This window comes from Macrotis lagotis, chromosome X (genome assembly GCF_037893015.1).
Source record: "Macrotis lagotis isolate mMagLag1 chromosome X, bilby.v1.9.chrom.fasta, whole genome shotgun sequence".
In the NCBI taxonomy this organism is placed as follows: Eukaryota; Metazoa; Chordata; class Mammalia; order Peramelemorphia; family Peramelidae; genus Macrotis; species Macrotis lagotis.
The window spans coordinates 703,372,896-703,397,110 of NC_133666.1; the positions used below are offsets into that span (position 1 = coordinate 703,372,896).

General features: G+C 40.4%; 1 protein-coding gene and 1 pseudogene across 1 annotated transcript in view; one reads left to right on the forward strand and one right to left on the reverse strand.

Annotated features, from left to right (window-relative positions):
• LOC141497082 (uncharacterized) overlaps positions 1-24,215 on the forward strand; it is an 857,774-nt gene that overhangs the window by 189,016 nt on the left and 644,543 nt on the right. The window lies entirely within an intron of this gene.
• Positions 13,735-14,308, reverse strand: LOC141497183 (acyl-protein thioesterase 1 pseudogene; annotated as a pseudogene).

Below are 24,215 nucleotides of genomic sequence, written 5' to 3' on the forward strand. Positions count from 1 at the left end.
ACCCAAGAAAGTTGGTGTATGGCCTTCCTCTTGGTTCTAAGAAGAATCATTCCTCTTGACTCTAAATCACTCTGCATGAAGGGGTTCAGGGTGGCCAAAAGAAGAACCTCGAAGGAGCCTGGGGGTCCTGGGGAGAGGGTGGGAGTCCCCTCAGAGCAGAAGTAGGACAGAACTCCCACACTGATGGAGAGTCTTCACAAATAGGGGCTGAAGAGAGAAACAATTTGTTCTGCTCCTTTCCTCTCCTCTCCCCGCTGTCCCCCCAACCCCACCCCCCCATAAATGCCAGAGGAAAGTACATGAAGGAAAAGACACGTCCCAAATGCAAGAACTCCATACTTAGACTTAGAGGCCCTGGCTAGTAAGAGTTAGAAAGGTCAGCCAGGTAGAGCTGGGCATAGGAAGGAAGGAGGCAGGCCAGAAGTGGGTGAGCCAGAGGAGGCAGGACTGGGCCCGGGGCACAAGAAGGGAGGATCCACAGGGCAGCAGGAAGGGAAGGACAGACAGGCAGAAAAAGAAGATTCAAAAACCTCCAAAGGGTTGTCTTTGCTTCCTTTGGTTCAGAGCCCCCCAATACAGCAAAAAGACCTAGAGAACAGTCACCCAGGAGGGCAGGGCCCCAAATCATTTCCTAGAGTCCTGGGCACTGAGCTCACCTTGTTGGAGTCTGGGGCTCAGCTGGTGAGCCAGGCTTCAAAGAGGGAAAGTATGTCTCTGGGCTCCTGACTCCAGGTGAGCAAGGATAGATAAGCTTTAGTTTCCAGGTGCCAGGTGATGACCTGCAGGCTCTACCTCTAAGGGATAAGCAGCAAGCTAGGGAAAAGCTAGGATTTAGTTCAGGGTACTGTATAAAGGGTTATGGTGGGCTATTCAGGGGTACCAAGCTCATTTAGGGAAACTGGGAACTAACAATTTATTATCACTGTTAGGCCCCTGCCTCTGTTTCTCTGACCTTGTAGGTTCCTCCCTATCTACAAAGGTCACAGATGGCTGTTATCACTTTAAGATCTGGTAGAGGGGAGGGCTGTTCTCAGGAATGGGAGCCAGGAATGTGACAACAGATTTCCTCAGGATACTAAAGTCAACCTAGAAAAGTTCAACATTTAACACTTTGCTGTCTGTTTTTCCATTCTCCAGCAACAGCATGAAATCATTTCATGCTGAGGAGATCAAAGGAAGACTGACCAGAGAATGGGGGGGGGGGGGGGGCGGCTGGAGCTGTCGGAGAATTTGGCCCTTGGGAAAGGAGGCTGATGGAAGAATAATACAGCTGAGGCAGGAGAATGTAGAAATAAAACTCAGTGTCTAACTTCATATTCTTTAAGATGGAATTAATATTTCTTGAGCAATATATTTCTGATCAGAAGTTAGTTTCTTAACCTTTAAGTAAAGGTTATAAAATGTCAGTCTACTCTGCCAGGCCTGTCTCCTACAAGGTTGGCTTCACCTGCCTCAGTACTATCTGGTTATCACAATGTTAGTACCTGATCAAGAAACTTTAAGATAAGAGACATCCTGGGTGAGCAGAGAGAAGATCCTGTTGTTGTTTAGTAAACATTTACTCTGCAGCATCAGTGGACTTCTTGCCAAGAGGAATTTAAGTAAATATTATAAAATTTGAGAGAAGAATATTGTAAAACCATGTCGTCTATGTGAAATCTCCACGGTTGGCCACATGAAGTTTTTATTGCTCTTTGTTTAAATTGTATAAACATTCCCCAAAATGTTGGCATTTGTAGGATGCCATCCACCTGTGGGTTTGGTAAGATCCTAGGGAATTAAACTTCATTTATAAAATTCACTTTGTGGTTTTGTTTTAGCCAAAGGAAAATTATGGTTAACAAGAGGAACCACCTGGCCATAAGGTGAAATTCTGAATAATTTAAACTAGAAAAAAGTTTCAATTCCCTTGTCTTCTTATGCCAAGGAAACGGAAGTGGCCTTAGACCGCTCTTTTTTGTTTGACTACATAATAGAACAACAATGCATTTGCCCCAGATACTCAGAGCAAAGACCCAGATTATCAGCACACACAAAAGAAAGCAGAATTGGCAGAAGCCTTTTACATCTTTAATGGTTTGAGATCTTTTGAACTAATTTCTTTACCTGCTGAGCCAAGGGTGTTCATCTAGTTCTGGCTTTGTTCCCCATACAAGAACAGGTTCACTTAGAGAGGACTGGGAAAGGGAGGGATGGCGCTGGTAGAGTGCTACAAAGAGAATTTCCTTTGATTCTCATAGCACCGAGGAGGTGCCTTCTTAGGCTCTCCATGTTACAGTTGAGGAAGCTCCAGAAGACTGAGGTCAGATTTAATTCTGGGTCTTCCTGACTCGACAGTCAAACTGGCTACAAATAAAACAATCCAGTGGTCATCACCAATGATTTAAGATGATAGGAACAAGGACCTGAAAAATATCCACGGGTTGGGCTTGTTATACAGGATTCTTTTTTTTTTTCTTTTTAGGTTTTTGCAAGGCAAATAGGGTTAAGTGGCTTGCCCAAGGCCATACAGCTAGGTCATTATTAAGTATCTGAGATCGGATTTGAACTCAGGTCCTCCTGACTCCAGGGCTGATGCTCTATCCACTGCGCCACCTAGCCGCCCCCTTATACAAGAGTCTTAAGCAAGGAACTATTTTTTATTTCATTTTGGTATTTCCAATGCTTAGCATGGTGCACTGTACATAACAGGCATTTTAGTCTTATGTCTAACCCTGGCCTTGAAGTGACACTAGATTCTCCAAGGCAGTGCCAGATACCACACACCCTCAGTAGCTCAAGATGGAAAAAGGCAATGCCTATGTGTCAGTAAATCTGTCATCCCAGTTCCAGTCAGAGTTTGGAGAAGTCATCCAGAGCTTGGAAGGGTAAAGAAGCTCTTCTCTTTGACCAGTCACATGAAATCTGTGGTTTGCTTTGGAGAATCCATCTAGCCCTGGTTGGTCCCCAGGCAACGAAGTCTTATTTTGTTTTGGTTTTGCTTTTACAACTCATTAAACTCTCTTCTGAGTCTTGGAGGGGCTGGGGTCTGCATTTGTGGAGGACTACACAGACATCACGACAGCTCCTGGGAATCACAATGAGAAAGTGTGTTCTTTCAGACACCATCAATGTTAAATGAGCTCATCTCTTGCTTGCCTCTGAATCCCACTCTCTTGGTGGTCTCGACAACTGAATGCACAAGGTGATCAAGCCTCCAAAAATGAGTTTGATCCAAATGGGGTCTAAACCCAGGAATGAAAGATTTTATTTGGAGCTGACCAAAGGTGGCACAGTGAATAGTCCTGACCTTAGAGTCAGGAGAACCTGGGTTCAAATCCAGCCTCAGTCCCTTACTAGCATGGGCAAATGACTTAAGCCTGTTTGCCTTAATTTCCTCAGGTGTCAAATGAGCTAGAGAACAAAATGGCAAACATTACAGTATCTTTGCCAAGAAAACCTCAAATGGGATCATGGAAAGGAGTGGAAGAAGTCACTTTATTTCAATGTACTGAAGACAGGGTCTGTTTACCCATCTATAAAATAGAGAACTAGTCTAGAGCATCTCTAGGCTCCCTTTCAGCTCTAGACGTTCTTTCTCTTCTGAATTCTAGTATCACATTGGCCATTTCTGATGGCCATACCACTCTCCATCAGCATCTCAGCCTGCTTACTGCAAACAGCATTCATCATGTTCTTCTGGTTGTTTTCTCCTCCCCCAAATCCATCTCTCTTCAAACTTTCCTTTTTCTGATGATGAGACTGTCATCATCCCCATCACTCAGGCTCCCAAATGAAGCCATTCTTTTCTTCTTCTCACTTTTTCACCTTCTTGGGTGAAATTATAAAGGAAGGAAAAAAACATTGAAATTTGGTAGTGAAAGAAGTGAAGGCCTCATGGAGGGTTGAGGGTATCTTTTGATTTCTCTAGTGAGAGTAAAAGGGGAAGGGGCAGCTTAGAATCTCTCTAAAGGAGGGAAATCTCAACACTAATTTAACAAATTTGAATGACTGACTTTAAGAAAGGGGTAGAACCCTATAGACTATCCATCTCAACAACCTGATTTTCCTGAGTGTCGGAGTGTCTCTGACCTGCCCAAGACCACATAGCTAGTTAATAAAGCCAAGAGGAACCCTGGTATCTTTATACTTAGTACAATTTTGCTTCTGATCAAGTCCCACCCTGTCCCACCTCCTATTCAAAGAATTCCAGAGGTCCCTATCGCCTACAAGCAAGTCTTCCCAGCGATGTTATAAAAGGGTAGCATTCCTTTAAGTTGGACAAGATGCGTTTTGTAGGGAGAAAGTTGTAATGGAAAAGAACAAGTTAATGCTCTGTTGGCTCAACACTTTTCGGTGGTCAGCAGAGGCTTCAGGCTCCGTTTGGTCTTTCCTGCAGAAAAGCAACCCTCTTCAAATCTCCCAAATTGACTTACTTGCCCAGTGACCACAGTGGTGATTCCAAACATTTTCAATCATTCTCCCTCAGCACTACCCCCCATTCCCCTCAATTGAGAATGTCATCTCATATTTAACTGAAAAGAATAGAAGGTCATTGGACAGGTCTCCCTCTCTCTCTCCCCTTCTCATCACCTATCAGATGTCTTCCCCATTTTCTCACTGTCTCTCATCAAGAGGTAGCCTTCTTAGGGGCGGCCAGGTGGTGCAGTGGACAAAGCACCGGCCCTGGAGTCAGGAGGACCTGGGTTCAAATGTGGCCTCAGACACTTAATAATCACCTAGCTGTGTGGCCTTGGGCAAGCTACTTCACCCCATTGCCTTGCAAAAACCTTTAAAAAAAAAAAGAGGTGTCCTTCTCCTTGCCTAGGGAAATCCTTCTGCTTGCTTCTTTGATGCCAAGCCTCTCTACAAGATGCAACAAGACATTCATTGTACAAGATTCAAGGCTTTGCAGTGGGGCTGCCCCCACTCTGTCTCCAGCCTCTACCTATCTACTGGCTCCTTGCCTTCCATCTACAAACCAGTACAAGAATCTCCCATCTCTAAGAAAATTTTCCTTGATGCTCTGAGGAGCCTCGCATCCAGGGCCTTCTCTAGTCCTGATTTGTCTCAGGCCATTGGACTCAGATGACTCTGGAGGAGAAAGTGAGGCTGGGGATTTAGCCCAGCCTCCCCCTCACTCCAATCCAATTCACTGGCTTGTCATGGCACCACCTCCCCAATGTCATGGTTTTCTTTGAGAATGAAGGACAAACCTCATCACATCCTAAGGTCAAATATAAAATCCTCTGTTTGGCTATAAAGTTCTTTGAAACCTGGCCTTTTCCTACTTTCCAATCTTCTGGGACCGCCTTTCTCTCCCCACCCACCCTACAGTCCTGTGACAATGATTTCCTTGCTGTTTATCACACACAATACTTTTCCCAACTCTAAGCATTTTTCAATGCTCTCCCTCCCCCATCTGTAATTCTCTCCCTCTCCATTTCTACTTCCTAGCTTTCAGTTTCCTAGATTCTTCCTAGTTTCCCTCAAGTCTGTTAAAATCCCATTTTAAGGAGAAACCTTTCCCCCTTCCTCCTTAATCCCGGTGCCTTCCCTCTGAGATTATCTCCAGTTGATGCTGCCTATGGCTGATTTATTCATAGGTGTTTGAAGGTTGCCTCCTGCATTAGATTTTGAGTCCCTTGGGGTTTGCTCTTTGTACACTCAAAGCCTAGTCCAGATCCTGTAACATATCAGCCCCTTAAGTGCTTTTGGACTTGATTCCTGACACTGAGGCAGGCCTTCAAAGAGTTGTTAGCTCAGTTCTCTAAGCCCAGGAAAAATAGACATGAGAATGTCTTCTCCAATAAGACCATTAAGGGCTATTAAGCATGCTTCACAAGGTTCTTTTTTCAGTTTTGTCAGCTGAAATCTCTTCCCATCTCTAGAAGGTTAGGAGAAAAATCTGCTTCTCTTAGGAAAGAAAATTCCTTAGGCAAAGAAACCGAAGTTTTGTGGTATCTTAAAATCAAGCCAGAACTCACTCTTTTCTGAAAACCCACCCTCTTCTGTCTAGGGTACCCCACCAGTCACCTGGGCCCACAAGTTCAGCAGCATCCTTAACTTCTTATTGCACTCATCTCACATATCCAATCTCATCCAAACAAACCTTGTTTCTTTCGCCACCATATCTCTTGGATGTGTTCCTTCTTTCTGTTCACAAAGCCACTACCAGGTTCGTAAAGGCTTTCATGATCTATCACTTGGAGTAAAGCAACAGTCTCTTAACTAGCCTCTCCCCCTGGTTTCCAATCCATCCTGCCCCAAACTGCCAACATGGTTTTCCTAAAGTCTGAGATGATCCATATCACCACCACCTGCTCTCTTCTAGGATCAAATAGAAATTCCTCTGTTTGGCATTGAAACTTCTTCTCAACCTGGGCCATCCATATATTTGCTGTGCGCTGGCACTTCCCTTTCTAGTCCAGATCCACTGTCCTACTTGAGTTCTCAAAGGGGGCACTCTGGCCATGCCCACACTACCCCCCCCACACACACACATCCCCTCCTCCTCCCTCCTCTCCATTTCCTGAGTTCCTTTAGCCATCAGCTCCAATTCCACCTTCTGTGGGAGGCCCCTTCCCACCATCTTTGGTTCTCTTCCATCTCCTCTATCTCTTATATGTACCTATTTATGGATCTGTTAGAATACCCTCCTGGAGAACAGGGGTTCGTTGATTCTGTGTTTTCCTATAGCACAATGCTGGCAACGTATTAAGCATTTATTGTTTGCAGATTCATTGATTAAGCAGGGCATGGTCTCCACAGAAACATATGTTAGCAACTATATAAGGCTTGGCTGTCATCTGTCCTGCTAATCCCCTCCCCAATAACTTCTCCATTCATAAAACCAGATTTCTTCTCAGCACCCTGGCCCATGGGGAAATGTCTCCTGAAGGTTCCCAGTATTTTACATCAATCTTTAGACATCTGAGGGATGCTGGGAAAAACCTTTCTGTCTAATGCAAACCCTGCCTTGGGTGATCAGCTGTCAGGAAAGAAAAACCATTGTTATATCATGGAGTCAGAGGGACAGGAGAGGGAAAACTTGTTGAGGGACCAAAGTCAGAAACTGGATTTCAGAAATCAGAGGTCTAGATCTTCAGGAGAATCATGAGGCTTCTGGGTGGCTAGGTGGCGCAGTGGATAGAGCACTGGCCTTGGAATCAGGAGTACCTGGGTTCAAATCTGTCCTCAGACACTTCATAATGACCTAGCTGAGTTGGATGAACTGCTCTGGAGTGAAGTGAGCAGAAGCAAGGGAACAATTTATATAAAACATCAATCCTGAAAGACTTTCAAACTCTATGATCAATCAGGAGTCCAGAGACCGATAATGGAGAATATCTCCGGACAGAAGCAATGGACAACGATGAAGAATGAAACACACGTTTGGACGGAATTGGGAACTTGTTTTCCTTTGCTTATGATTCCTCCCTCACAAGAGTCTTACTTTTCTTCCTTTCCCCCAGGAGGGATGGGGGAGGACGGGAGGAGAAAAAAATTTAAATATTTGATAATTGAAAAAAGTTCTTTTTTAATGTTAAAAAAAATAAATGAAGTCTGATGAAATAAAATGCAGAGGAGCTTCCAGATACACAGATTAATAAGGATTAACAGAATTTCTGAGGACAGTATTGGAGAAGACAAGTAAAAGAACCTCCCAATCCTGATGTGAAAAGCAAGGAATAAGGTGACAAAAATGGATCAAAATGGTTACTAATGATGCCAGTGTCTCTAAACAATAAAAACCTGGTCTATTTCTCTTGGTGAAAAACTGTATATCTTCCTCTGGGTCTCCATCAGCACCTCAAATTCAACATATTCCAAGCCAAAGTTACCTTCTTTTGCAACCTGTCTTTATTTCTGTCAATTATCACCAGTTTTCTGATTAACCAATAGAATTTATCTTTGGTCCTCCCCTCATGTATTGTGGGCTTCATGTATTGCCATTTATCAAGTCCTTGCAATTCTAATTCTAATTTTAATATATCTTAGACATTCTCTCCCTTCCAATTTCATCTCTCACACCATACTCAGGCCACCATCACTTCTCTTTTTTTGGCCAGGAATCAAATAACAGTTTAATTTCAGAGTGAGGAAAACAGGTTTGCAAATTGAAGTCCCCCTGGGAAGGAAGGTTTGTGGTTTGTGGTAAGAGTAGGATTTTAAAGCATGAAAACCACAAAAAAAAAAGCCGCACCTAAAACAGTTATTCTTAGGAATATACAGTATACAGGTCCCATGACAAGTCCATGAGTGCAGGAATTTTTTTTTGGGGGGGGGGCAATATGGTATTCTTGGATCCTGTGGGAATCATTGAGCCTTGCAATTGTCCCAGGTCTTAAAGGTCACTGAGTCTTGTGATTGTTCAGTAGAGTACAGACTTGAGTTAGTGTGGCAAGAACAGGAGTGCAGCACACATTTAGTTCACTTAGGGATTAGAAACACAGGAATTGTTAGAATGTCAGGAGATATGATTGATCACTTTCTGCTTCAGTACACTGGCTGAAGCTCCAACTTTCCAGCCAGGATCTCTTGGGACATAGGGGAGCCCCAACAACCTAGATAGTTAGAATAACCATTGTACATATAATATTGATTACTATGAAAAATCATAAATTCCATGGCAGGATCAAGCTTGCAACTTTGTCTCTTCAAATTTTTCTCATAGTTTAATGAAATATATATGTAAATATATATGAATATATACACATATATAATGACTCTATGAATTAATATATGCAGTTATTCCACTGATGCAATTCACAACCCCTCTCTCCATTTTCTTTCTGGCTGTTACAATTATATTCAAATAAATCTAGGCAAGTATACTTCAGTTATCCAGAATTTTGTCATTAGGGACTCTCTGAACTAATGTAGATTGCCATACTTCTATTACTTAAAGTCCATGATCTCCTAGAATTGCTATAATTTTGTCTGATTTTTTCAAGACCCCATTTCAGGTTTTCTTGGCAAAGAGACTGGACTAGTTTTGCCATCTCTTTTTCCAGTTCAGTTTACAGATGAAGAAATTGAGCAGAGTTAAGTGACAGCTAGGAAGTATCTGAGGTTAGATTTGAACTCATGAAGATGAGTCTTCATGACTCTAGGTCCAGTTCTCTATGTGCTATATCTGCCCTATAAGTCCTTGTACTATGACTTTTATAAGATTTCAAAATTCTCAAGCATTTTGTTAATCACAATAATGCCCATATATATTTTATAACTTAAAAATACAATTCACATTTGTAGGGGGTATCTTTTTATTCTACAGGTTCTAGTTTTGTTTATTTATGCATGAATCATACTTCATGTGGATTGGAAGGAGATAAATATCAAAATGATGAAAAAAAGAGAATTAGTTTTAGATCAAAACAACAGAGTAGAGTTGGTTAATATGGAGGGAAATTTCCAAGTCTACCTGGTAAGAATTTTTCTGCTAATGGAACAAACTTAGTCAGAATATTAAGACTTGTACCTAGAAAAAAAAAAGGCCAAAATGAAATCCTGGAAAGTTCCCTTATGAGCAGAGCAGTCAAGCAAGTTTAGAGTTGACTAAAGTCTTTCCAATAATAAGAGATACCAAAGACTTCACAGAACCAGAGACCACACCCATTCTCCTTTAGAGATTCAGAGGAGATAAAAAAGGCAGAAATCAGAGCTTCTGGTGGGGCCACCTTGGGATAATGAATAGAGAGAGTGCTTAGAACCTGGAGTCACAAGACCTGGATTTTGAATGACCCATTTCTCTCTCCCCTCTTACATTTACTATCTATAGTCCTAAACCACTTCTCTACGTCAGTTTCCTCATCTTTACAGTGGGTTAATCATATATTAAGTGCCTATTTCTTACTTTAGACCAGCTACTCTAGTCTTCACATTGTTTGTTCCTCATATATGGCACTCCATCTCCTGACTCTACTTTTTCCTTGGTCATTCATGCCCAGAGAACCCCTTCTTTACTTCCCCATCTTACTAGTTCTACCAGTTGCTAAGGTCTTCCAACCTTGTCACTCAGAATCAATTTATTTTTATTCTGTGGGTATTATCCTCATACATGTTGTCTCCCTTAATAGAACATAAAAAGTCTTGGAAGGTATGGACTGTGTGTCTTTGTACGAACCTGATAGAATACTTACTGATTTGTCACCATCTGTAGTTTTTATGAGCCTCAAAGGGATAATGTATAGCAAGAACCTTGTAGAATTTTTAAGTACTTGAAGAACAGCAGTTATTATTATTATTATATGATTATTTTTGCCTGATCTGTCCATTAACTCTCTAAGGAGAGCCTTGCAGAGTGCATGTCACTTTCCAGGACTCATCCAGGTCACAAATCTGAATGAAGTTGCCAATGGCTAGTCATAATCACAGCCTCCATTTTTTTCTTTGATTAAGAGATATGCTAAGGATTTCAGATGAGGAAGTTAAAGCTATCTCTAGTCATATGAGAAAATTCTGTAAATCATTATTGATTAGAGAAATGCAAATTAAAACAAGTCTGAGGTACCATCTCACACCTTTTGGATTGACCAAATGACAAAAAAAAGGAAAATGATCAATGGAGAATATGTGAGAAAACTGGGATACTAATGTATTGTTGGTGGAGTTATGAACTGATCCAACCATTCTGGAGAATAATTTGGCCAAAGGTCTAAAAATATGTGTATATCCTTTGACCCAATCAATATCCCTACTAGATTATATTCCAAAGAGATCATAAAAATGGGAAAAGGCCCACACATACAAAAAGATTTGTAGCAGCTCTTTTTGTCAAGGCAAAGAATTGGAAATTGAGGGGATGTCCATCCATTGAGGAATGGCTAAATAAGTATCATGAGCTAGCAGACTTCAGAAAAGCCTGGGACAATTTGCATGAACCAATGCTGAGGGAAGTGGGCAGAACCAGGAAACAATTTGATGCAGAAGCTGGGGATTTGTCATCTTGTTTGGGAAGTGTCATTACTATAGCTGAGACTCTTAAAGTGAGTACTCCATACCTGACTCCCCAGTGACTCTCCTTGTACCCCATGCAATTGGGGCTCTCCTCAATTCACATCACACTCAGCACTTGTCAAGTAGTCGTCTGGCAAAAATTGAACCCCAGGGGCAGCTAGGTGTTGCAGTAGATAAAGCACCAGCCCTGGAGTCAGGAGTACCTGGGTTCAAATCCGGTCTCAGACACTTAATAATTACCTAGCTGTGTGGCCTTGGGCAAGTCACTTAACCCCATTTGCCTTGCAAAAAACTAAAAACTAAAAAATAAATAAATAAATTGAACCCCAGTTGTTGACTCGTCCTCATGTAATCATCAAAAGACTTAATATAGTTAACCCTGTTAAGAGTTTCTAGAAGCTGCCCCTGGCTTGGAAAGAGACCATCTTGACCAGTGACCATGAACCTGCTGATCACGACAACATCACGATTCTGAACCAACCTACTGACCCCAAGAACAGAGCTCAAAGAGACAACCATCCCTGATGCCAACCTCCCAATTTTCCCAGGTGGCTCCTGCCTACAGAACTCCAAGACTATAGCATCGCCCCAGAAAATGAGGGACTTGAATTTGATCAGCTGCCCTCTGCTCACTCAGCCCAGTAGGCTGAGTTGGAAGCAGAGTCTAGGATCTGTGAACCAGGAAAAGGTCTGAAAATACCCATCTGCATTTTGGGATGTTGTCGAAGTAAAGGGGAGTTTTGGGTTTTATTTTTTTTTCACAAAAATGTCAGCTTTAAACTTTATTTCACATTTGATAGAAACTGTGAAAAAGATGTACATCTTCCCAACTACAGCAAAACATTTCAACGGAATATAAGATTTCTTACCATAAATAAAGTAGTAACATTTTGTTGATTTTCATACCAACTAAAACAGTTTATGTTCTTCAAAATAAAGAAAAGTGATTCAGTAAATGATTGTTTTAAAATTTTAAGCCCAGACCTTAAACTTTTGGTTTCATTATTAACATTCCATACAGTACATTACTAAATTATATCCATTATGTGTCAATTAGCACCTATTTAATAAAGATGCACTGATAACATAGCAATAATAGAACAATTACAATTCTAAAACACCAAGCATATTTTTCTGCTATGACTTAAAGTACTCTAATAACAGAATGCTTAGTTAATAGGGTTCTGACTAGTTACCCAACCCTTTTGATACATTAACAAATCTGCCTCTCAATAATTTTCTGAATGATCTAAGACTTTTGTCTGTATAAAAATCAATTTCTTTTATGTTTGCAAAAAAATTAATTCTAAAAAGGCTTTCGAAAAAAGTCTTAATCTCACATTGCTCAAATGACAGGAAAAAAATAAAGCAAATTCTGGTAATGGCTAATGTATTTTCCACAGTGCTTGGTTTAGAATAAATCTATAAAACAGGTAATCTCAAATCTAAATCCATTAATCTACTGAAATCCAAGAATTCCTGTAATTGTGAGAGGGAAATAATTCAAACTGAACACTTTATGTTCATAACCAGTTTGACAGTTATTGTCAACTTGAAGGTCATCAAGGCGTTTACAGAACTGAAACTTGATGATTAAATATTCCAGGACGTGGAACTGAGTAAATTGTCTAAGAACACTCAAGAGTTTTGCTTAAAGGTACACTCCTCAGAAATGTAAGAAACTTGCTCAAATCAAAATAAAGGAAATCCTTTAGGACCAAAATTCAGAAAGCATTATTTTTCAGCTGATTACAGCAAAATCTTGAAAATTACTCTTATCAACTAATCTGTAGAATCTGCTTTACTAACTGGATCTTAGTTTACATTAACATACAATTTAAGAAAAAAGCTAATTTTGAAAGTTGTGTTGTCTACTTTCTTCCTGTCAAATAAATATTTTTTGTATAATGTGTATAATTCAGGGTATCAATTCATAACAACATATTAACACCAAATAGCTATGGTCTGAAGAAAATATTTGGTTGGCTAGAAGGATAATAGAGGAAGAATGAGTTACACAATCAGAGAGGAAAAATGAGACAAATTAATTTTGAAAAAAGGTAATAGGGCCTGGTCCCTAAATACAAGGGCCATTAGGATGGAAGAGCATAACATTACTTACACATTGACACTTTAAAAGCATTATCCCATATTCTCAGGGATAATGTAATACCATCTTGTTCCTATTATGGATTACACACACATATATATAAATACATATATAAAAATACAGAAGATACATGGTGACTAAGCAATTTTGGAACAAATCCTTATACGAAGTCACAGCATGCACAAAGTGATTATATTTTAACTGCTCATTTTATACCTGAGCAAATTTTCATTAAGCATACTAACACTTTATTTTTTAATTATTTAATCAAAAAGTCATATTGCAGAGTTTTATCTTAGTACGCTGAATTACTTTTGGAGAAAACCCAGCTGCCTCATTTATTATAACACTTGTATATTTTATAACAGATACCATACAAATATATGTATAGAAATTTGAAAGACCATAATTTTCCCAAGAAGAGACATTATTTCATCAGTATCACTGGCATGTATTTGCAAATCGGTAGTAACACTGCAATAGTAGAAGTAAAGTTTCAGAGAGGCGGCTAGGTGGCGTAGTGGATAAAGCACCGGCCTTGGAGTCAGGAGTACCTGGGTTCAAATCCAGCCTCAGACACTTCATAATTACCTAGCTGTGTGGCCTTGGGCAAGCCACATGACCCCGTTTGCCTTGCAAAAACCTAAAAAAACAAAAAACAAAAAGAAGTAAAGTTTCAGGACTGGGCATGTGAAAAGGTTTATTCTTGACTACAATGATGCTGGTGTACTTCCATAGAAGGCCTCTTAAACGATGTCAATCAATTGGAGGTAGGAGTTTATCAACGAATTGCTTAATATCCAACATTTCCTGGTTACACGAACTGTGCATCATGCCTTCATAAGTGCGGAAGTTTACATTAGATGGATTTACCAATGTTTTTAGCTTTTCAACAGTAAGAGAACCAAACATATGGGGAACCAAAGGGTCACTGTCCCCATGACACTGGAGAATAGAGCTATCTTTATTAACACCACCAATGGGACCCTGTGGGAATGAAGATCCAAGTGGAAGCCAACAGCTGAGGGCTAAAACACCAGCTAATTTCTGCTGTGTTGTAAGAGCAGTATACAAAGACAAAGCTCCTCCCTGAGAAAATCCTCCTAAAACAATTCTATGAGATGGCATGCCATTCTTCACTTCTCGATCTATTAAAGCCTTAATATTTTCTGCAGCTTGTTTTATTCTATGTTCATCCTCCTGCGAGTCAGGAGAGAGTCCAATCATATCAAACCAAGAAGGCTTAGCCATACTCATATTTAAGGTAACGGGCCTAACTGGCGCATGTGGACAAATATATTTGCTGTGTGAACTTCTGATACCTGCAAAAGCTTCTGCCCATCCATGCCCCGTATCTCCTAATCCATGAAGGAAAATAACGGTGAAGGAACCACCGCTTCGGTGCAAAACGGCCCCTTTGGAGCGGGCACCCCTGGCTTCCAGCCGGGCCAGGCGCCTCCAGAAAACAGGAACCCCCCGTTTTCAGGGTCAGCAAGGTCTCGGCACCCCACTGCGCCCCCCCACCGGTGCCGGGGCCTGCTCGGGCCGGGTGGGCTCACTGTCCGGCTCCGTCCGCACTGCTCCCAACTTTCTCTAAAGGGGAGTTTTCACTTCCACTGGTCAGACCATTAAAAATAGTAAGCCGGTTTCCAGATAGCTGGCAAATTGCCAAGCAAATGGCAGCTGCTAAAACTGGGAGCCACTCTGGGCACTCCATCCCTGAGGCTCAAGGGAATTGGCTGGTTGACTAGGCAGCAAAGGAGCAACGCTTTCGCCCCCAGTTCTTATACCCTCTCCACGGAATCACAAGGAGGTGGCATCAGAATGTCACACCTGCCCTAAGTAGACTCCTTCCCCAACCTCTCGAGCTACCCCCAGGCCATTGTCCACTCCCTTCCTCACTCTTGGAGATTCGGTGCATTGATTTCCTCTAGTTGCCCCCATGCAAAGGGTACAAATATGCATTCATTATGGTTTGTATGTTTTCTAGCTGGGTGGAGGTCATTCCTTATTGGGGAATTCCAAGGAAAGTTCATAGTAATGGGGAACTCGGACTTAGAGCAGTCCTGGAGGCCTGGGGGATTCCATAGCACCTGCTTTATACTTATCAGCCTCGGTCTTCAGAGCTGGTGAAGAGAAGGAATGGAATGTTGAAGGGATTGTTGGGGAAATTAAGCTCTGGTTTCAAAGCATCCTGGGTTCAAGTGCTCCCCATTGCCTTCCTTGACCTTTGGTGCTGACCAGGGCACAAAACCAAACTTTCCCCATATGAGGGGGTCCTGTGGATCGCTCCCCTCTTGTGTTGCCTCATCTCCAAGAATCCTGTGGTCAGCTTGGTCAGCAGATTCACCAATTCCAGGGCCTTGTCTTGGTCCCATTGCCTAGGTCCGCCTCCCAAGGCTAGCCCTCTTATCTCCCCTGGTGATTGACTTCTGAAAATACACTCCTTGGAGCCCTGCTGGGAGGGAGCTTTCCAGGTGTTGCTCCCTCCCACCATTGCCCCCCAGCTCCAGGGAATAGATGTGTGGATTCAGCTGTCACACTTGAAAACTGGCCCCCTCCCCAAGGAAACAACTGAACCTATTGGAGCCCTTGTCCAACGACTCTGTCCTGCCCAGAAAAAGATGCTATTGGAGGAAGACAGCTTACCCAAGAATTTGGAACAGTTTGGTGAGAAGGAAGCTGTCTTATCTACTTGCATTTTTTTCTTCTTTGGCAGATTTTAACAGAGATTTTGTTTTAGATATAGCTATAGATGGAGCTGTAGATGCAGATATAGATGGATATTACAGATATCTCTATCTATACATATACATGAAAATTCAAATATATATATATATATATATATATATATATATATATACACATATCTCTAGTTCTGCTCCATTACTATATACCCATAGCTTTAGCAGCCCTCATTTTAATCTCTGCTCTCCAATATGCCTTTCACCCCAGTTCCCTCCCCTGCTCTACAAGATCCTTTTTCTGGTTTGTCCTTAGGGGAAGGAGACCTCTGGTCTTCATTCCCAAAGACCCCCTGCAGAAGCTAAGCCCAGAGGCAGCCAGACTGGTTACCTGTCTAGTTGGTGGCTAGACATGCCTCACTCTGGACGCATTTTTGCCAATGACTGAGGATCTTTGGAGTTGGTAGCACAGGCTGCAAAGAAAGTTTTCTGAAGACATCCACCCTGACTTTTTTTTTTTAGGTTTTTGCAAGGCAAATGGTGTTAAGTGGCTTGCCCAAGGCCACAAAGCTAGGTAATTATTAAGTGTCTGAGACCAGATTTGAACTCAGGTACTCCTGACTCCAGGGCCTGTGCTTTATCCACTGCGCCACCTAGCCGCCCCTATAAGTTGATCAACTTTGATGGATGCAACTGCTTTCAACAGAAGACAACCATGTTACACATTGAGAACATTATCAGGGCTACTTTTGGGCAGAGATAGGGTCTGATCCTGAGTACAATGGTATAAAAAAAAATCCCTAAAGTCTCACATGTTCAATAATATTGATAGCAGCTTTTCTGTAAAGAATTGGACATTGAGGGATGCCCATCCACTGGACAAAGGCTGAACAAGTTATAGTATATGGATGTTATGGAGGACTTTTGTTTTATGAGAAACCATGAATAGTCAGACTCTAGAGAAGCATGGGATGACTTGCATGAACTGATGCTGAGGGAAGAGAGTAGAGCCAAGCAGACAATGTGCACATAAAACAACATTGTGAGATAATCTTCTCTGATGGATGTAGCTCCTTAGCAGTCCCAGGATCAAGGACAATCCTGGAAGACCTGCTAGGGACAATGCTATCCACATCCAGAGGAAAAAAATACAGTCTGAATGCAGAACAAAGCATACTATGTTCACTTTTTTAAAAACTTCTTTTATATTTTTCCTTTCTCTCTCATAGTTTTTTCTTTCCCCTTAGTTCTAATTCCTCTTTCCCTGCATGACTAATATATAAATATGTTAAACAGGAATAGACATGTACAGCTTTTACCAGACCATTTTGCTTCCATGGGGATGGGGGAGGGATGGGAGAGTGGTAGAAAAATGTGGAACTCACAAATGTGCAAATGGATGAAGATTGAAAAGTTACATCGCTGGTAATTGAAAAAATAAAATAAAATTTCAATTAAAAATAATTATTGGGGGTGGCTAGGTGGCGCAATGGATAAAGCATCGGCCCTGGAGTCAGGAGTACCTGAGTTCAAATCCAACCTCAGACACTTAATAATTACTTAGCTGTATGGCCTTGGTCAAGCCACTTAACCCCATTGCCTTGCAAAAACCTAAAAAAAATAGGTCCTTCTTTGGGAATGATGCTTTCACAAAGCTGGTTTCTGTATAATGATACCTCTAGTAATTCAGCTGTAGGTACTTTTGCCAAAATGGGGAAGATACCTGAATTCAGCAATGCCCTCCCTGCCCAGATACTAACCCTGCCATCAACTCTAGGGATGTTTTTCATGTGGAGCCCATCTCTCTATCAGTCTCTTCCTCAGTGGTGGAGGGGGCAGTACCTAATCTCCCATCCCTTGATATCCCAAGGCCTCGTCACTTGCTGAGTCCTGCCCCTCAATCATGCCAGCCACTTCCAACACATATTCCCATTCCTGCCCCTGTCTTAGGTACCCTAGGAATGGGAGCAGCAGGTCTTGTGACCTCTAATGAGAGGGCAGCCATGGGTTATCAGTTTAAAGATCTAAAGGGTGAAATTATCAACTTAGCCTGAGCAGTCTTCCACAACCATCAGGCACTGGACGTTCTCCTGGCAGCTTAAGGAGGGGTCTGACTGTATTTTCCACAATGAAGAATGTTTTTATGTCAATAAGACCCATCAGATGCAGGATAGTATAGACATGTTCAGGTCATGCCACTCAGTTGGAGACAAATCTCAGTCCTCCCATGGTAGGATATTTTTAATGCTCTTCCCTCAGGCATGGGTTAACTTGATCAGATTTCTCTTTTTGTCCATTTATGGGGTAATGGCTATCCTTGCCCTTATCCTGCTTGGGGTATAGGTAGGGTTAACTATTGCCCAAAAATGTTCCACCACCCTGATGAATAAGGTAATGATGTCTGTAGTCATTTTCACTCAAAGTCAAAGAGGATTTGGGGAAATTTCTGACATCTAAGGGAGAATAAAAATTGCTCCATACCCCCTTTCTTTTGGTTTGCAGGTAGTGCCATGTGCCCCTCTGATTCACAGGAAGATTGGTAAAATATTTTGGAGCAGTAGTTTTTGTACTTTAAAACAGAGTAGGAGTCATTTTGTAATAGAGACAATGTTTTATTAAAACTATTTCTAAATGAAAGTTGGGGTTGCCGTACTTAAACATCCCCCAATCTTTTTACTCATTTATTTTTTTCCTCTTCTTTCTCCTTTCATTTGTGATGATTTCTAGATGATACCATTGTGAAATAATAATCAATGTTTGATCCTTATGAGCTGAGCTTACCTGAAGTTCTCATTTATTGGAATTTGCTACTTATGATCTTATGGGACTGATTAATAGGGCACTGACTCCAGGGATGATCAGCAAAGGAAATACTGTGGGGCCAATGCTCAGCAGTAACTCTTTGAGGTTTGGACATGCATCCTTGCAGGTGACAGTCTCATAGGAACATGGAATGTCCCTAGGATGACATTTTAAGACCTGGCAGTCTTAAAATCTGGTTCAGAGCATTTGGCCATCTACATGACCTTTACCTGGAGACTGATATCTAAATAAAGAAGTCAATAAATCCTCTTATGTCCTTGATCTTTATGGTAAATTTCTGCAAGCATGTCAGGGGATCAATATTAAATTCAGGTATAGAAAATTAAGTCATTTGGTCTATAGTTATCTAAATTCTAATAGTCAGCTAGACTCACGGATAGCTCTGGCATCTATTGTCAGTTCCTATGGGTGTTAAAGATCCTTTAATTTTTCAAGTTGCTAAGGGGATACTGAAGCAAAATGATAAAAATCTCTTAACATCAAGATAGGATTCTTGATCATAACAGTCTCAGTTTCTGCTTTATGGGAAAGAATGTTAGCACCCCTTAGTTATATCAGAAGAAGAATGACCTATGTTCTATTTTAGAAAAATCCATTTTCAGCTAAGGGTCTTTGATTCATTTTTAAACAATAAAAGATTAAAACTGTTTTATTTGTAAATCACTTCACTTACTGAATACGCACTTCTAAAATGATGATCAAATGTACATTTGGCAATCTTTACTGAAATCACTTTTGTGTGGAATAAGTTATTTGGTTAACTGGAACAGCATCCTCCAAATGAGGAAAATAAACAAATAATGTCAAGTCTAAAAACGACATTTTTAAGACCGGTTTGCATAAAGCTGGTTAGGCTTTTCAAATTTTCTATTGGTAACAAAGTAGTCTGTGCGACAAACGGCAAATCAAATTGTAAATCTTCATGATCTAAGAACTTCCAAGGGACAGGGTGAAAGGAGAGAGAAAATAGAATACATGGTAGTGGGGAGGGATGGAGGGAGGGAATGACAATCAGCAACAGCAACGGTGGAAGAGCATGGAAGTAATTTCTGTGATGGACTTATGATAAAGAATGTGATCCACCTGAGACAGAGCTGATGGGATCAGAACACAGACTGAAGCACATTATTTTCTCTTTCTTTTACTTTATTTCTCATGAGGTTTTATTTTTTGTGGGGGAGAGGATTATGTTTACTCTTAAACAAGAATATTTTAGTCATGTGTAAATAAATTAAAGAAAAAGAAAAATATATGAAAGTAAAAAAAAGAAATTCCAGGATTTCATTTAAACATAAGTTTTGAGCTGTTTAAAAATTGGAGTTCAGAAGTTCTTTTACCAGAGATAAAGATCTCTCTAAGGAATCTGAACTAAAGAGAAACTCTGGAACAAAACCCAAAGTTACAGAACTGCATAGATGGCTCTAGAAGAAATGACCCTGAATTTTGCATTTCTTATCTGAACAGTCTATATAATCAGAGAACTGCCCCCTTTTGATCTCTGAAATTTACCCTTTGACATTGCAAATGGACTGTTAGGCAACTTCCATTCAATGGCCCTGTCTCTTGACTACCTAAGTCTCAAAGATGTGTCATTCTTCTTCCAATCTGCCCGTCCCTCCCCACATCTTTTTGATTGATCTACAGGTTGACACTAGAGAGTCTTTTTGATCAAATTGAGGAAAATTGTCAAATAAGTTTCTAAAACATTATATTTCTGAAAAAATGGTTTCTCAATTATGAGTTTGAATGCTGACCTCTGCTCTTCTCAAGATCTGGGTCTCTCCAGCTATAAATTTGAAGACTACCTGTCTGTGGGGATTAGCTTGGTCCCTCCTATTCGTATTTACAAGTTGGCTTTCACGGTTGTGTCGACTATTAGATAAAGAACACCCTGAGAAGTCAGGAAAACGGTCTATTTATGTCTAGAAGAGACCTAAAGAAATTATTATATTTATGACATCTTGGAAAAGGAGAAATCCCAATGTTTTAGGTATCTATAACATAACTGGTAACAACATAAAATATCAAATCAGGAAAGGAGTCGTGGTCCTGCCACTGACAGGTTTAGAGGATAAACTTCACATATAACCTAACTTTTTGTTATTTCATTTTTTAGCCTAAAATAATTAAGATTGACACCATGTCTATAGGGTTCCTCTACAAGAGATCTTTGTCAAGCTCCTATACAATGTAAATCTTGCAGAATTTAGATAGACAGAGTCAAATCTCCTTCCTAGCTCACTTCCCTCTACTCAAGGACCTATTAAATTTCTTTCTAAAACTATTTCAGAAATTAAGAGTCTGGTTCTTATGAACAACATAGCTGCAAAAGCTCCCTCTTCAAAATCTCATTGCTGTGATCTTTAAAAATATTCAGGTCATGCATCCATGTTGAATTCAATGTGGAATATGGAGTAAGATAATGAGCTTCCAAGTTTTTGCTAGAGATGGTCTGACCAGACAGCTGAGAGTCCATTGTAAAATTTTCAATGTGAGGCTTTGCACCTCAGGAACTGGCAAATGCTACAAATCAAATGATTTATTATTCTTTTAATAGACTAGTCTTAAGAAAGTAGTGGAAAAATGTTAATAATGCAGATTCCATTTTAAAGTATGTTGAACATATCTATGTAAATAGATTTTTTTCTGGAAAGTGGATTATTAAACATTTATCAGCTCACTGCTCATTTGTGGAGAGACCCTAGCCTTGAGATATATTTAAACAAACTGTAGAGAAATGAGAAAATCTTAACTTCTCTCTTTGGGACCAAACTTCCCCACATTGAATATAGGGCTTCTTGAGATAAAAGTCAGAATGTCTTTTCAGGCAAAACTCTTCACACCTGTATCAGTGATACAGATCGCATGCATAGCTCATTTTCTTTTTCCAAAATAAAATTTTATTGATATTTTGTGTTTTTTACATTGATAATGATGATGTTTGTCCTTCATTCTGGAAGAACATGATATCAGGTTGCTGATGCCTTGCCAAGCACATGAATTGGAATTGAGGAGGGTAGCTGTGCTATGTCAACAGTCTCACTTTCTCCTCCAGAGTTGCCTGGTCCAAGGGTCTGATAGGAATCAGGACAACTGGAGATGATCCTGGATGTGAGTCACTCAGAGTGAAGTGATTTGTCTAAGGTCACACAGCTAAGTAACTGTCTGAGACTGGATTTGAACTCAGGTCCTCCTGACTTCAGGATTGGTGATTGGTTACCCATTGTGCCATCTATATTGATCTCTTCCATCCCCTTCCCAGAGAATCATCCCTTAATATAAAGAAGGACTCATTTCTAAAATATACAGACAACTGAGTCAACTTTTCTAACAAAACAAGCCATTCCATGGGGTGGCTAGGTGGTGCAGTGGATAGAGCACCAGCCCTGGAGTCAGGAGGATTTGAGTTCAAATCCAGCCTCAGACACTTAATAATGACCTAGCCATGTGGCCTTGGGCAAGCCACTTAACCCCATTTGCCTCGCAAAAACCTAAAAAAATAAAAAATACCAAGCCATTCTCCAATTGGCAAATGGCCAAAGAAAATGCAAAGGCAATTTGCAGCTGAGGAAATGAAAGTGATCCATAGTCATATGAAAAATTGTTCTAAATTATTACTTATTAGAGAAATGCAAATTAAGGCATCTCTGAGATACCACCTGACACCTCTCAGACTGGCCAATATGACCAGAAAGGACAATGATCAATGTTGGAAGGAATGTGGGGAATCTGGGACTCTAAAATGCATTGTTGGTGGAGTTGTGAACTCATCCAACCTTTCTGGAGAGCAATTTGGAATTTCATCCAAAGGGCAACAAAAATGTGCATCTCCTTTGATCCAGCAATACCATTACTGGGTCTATGCCCTGAAGAGATCATGAAAAAGGGTAAAAACATCACTTGTACAAAAATATTCATAGCAGCCCTGTTTACAGTGCCAAGAATTGGAAATCAAGTAAATGTCCCTCATTTGGGGAATGGCTTAGCAAACTGTGGTTAATGTATGTCATGGAACACTATTGTTCTATTAGAAACCAGGAGGGATGGGAATTCAGGGAAGCCCAGAGGGATTTGTATGAACTGATGCTGAGCAAGAATAGCAGCAACATAGGGGCGATGGTCAACCTTGAAGGACTCACTCATTCCATCAGTACAACAATCAGGCACAATTTTGGGGTATCTATGATGGAGAATACATCTGTATCCAGAGAAAGAATTGTGGAGTTTGAACAAGACCAAAGACTATTACCTTTAACTTAGGAAAAAACCCATTATCTTATTATGAATTTTGCTATCTCTTCTACTTTATTTTTCTTCCTTAAGGAAATGATTTCAACTGAGATCAATGTATACCATGTAAAGACTAACAGACTGCCTTCTCTGGGCGGTGGGGGGGGGAAGCAAGAAAGGGAGAAACTAAATAAGTAAAATAAAAAAATAATAATAAATAAAATAAAAATAAATAAAATCTTTCTAAAAAAGAATAAATAGGGAGAAAGTTTAAAAAACTAAAAAAAGCATCAAAAAGTCTAACATCTGAAATATTCCATATTTATGGTCCTCCCCATCTCTGGGAAGAAGCAGAGGGAAAGATCAATTCAAAAAGCATTCTTTCAACCCCTGGGGCTCAACACAGAGCAACATTGGCACTGGGAAAGAAAATGATAAAAATAGACAGACAAATCCTTCCTTCAAGGAGTTTAAATTCTAATTGAAGAAAAGGGGACATTGAAAAGGGGGATTCTCTTTCTTTTATGTTATTTTTCTTTCTTTATTTTTTTTAATTACACATAAAGAGAGTTTTTAACTTTCATTTTCTGTAAGATTTTGAGGTCCACATTTTTCTCTTTGGCTCTTTTCTCTCCCTTCCCCTGACAGTGAGTAATCTGATTCAGGTAATTCATGTATAACTATGTCAAACATATTTCCATATTAGTCATGCTGTGAAAGAAGAATCAGAACAAAAGGGGGGAAAAAACCATGAGAGGAAAAAAACAAAACAAAGTTGAAAAATTGAAAATAGTCTGCTTTGGTTTTCAGTAAGACTCCATAGATCTTTCTCTAGATGTGGATGGCGTCCTCCATCACAAACCCTCTAGAATCATCCTTGATCACTGAATGGGTGAGAGGAGCTAAGTCCATCAGACTTGACCATCCCCCAGTGTTGCTGCCAAGGTGTTCAAGGTTCTCCTGGTTCTGCTCACTTCCTTCAGCATCAGTTCATGCAAGTAAGGGGGTTTCTCTAAGGGTCAAGTTCAGAGATTCCAACTTTGTAACATTCACTTTCAATTGTTCCTTGTTTTTCTTCCCCTTATAATGTTATAATAATTGTGTATAACATTCTCCAGGTTCTATTTATTTTCTTTTTATTCACTTCTCTTGGTTTTCCTTGCTCCTCTATCTTTATCTTGTTCCAGGTTTCTTATAGAACAATAAAATTGAATTAAATTCAAGTTTTGCTGTTTATTTAGTCGTTCTACAATGGGGGGCATCCAACGTGCTGCTGACGAACAATCTTAATGGGCTTGCATCAGTGCAACTTGCATCAGAGCAACAATCAGGGGCAATATTAGGGGATCTGTGATGGAGAATACCGTCTGTATCCAGAGAAAGACTTGTGGAGTTTAAATAAAGATCAAAGTGGCACCTTCAATTTT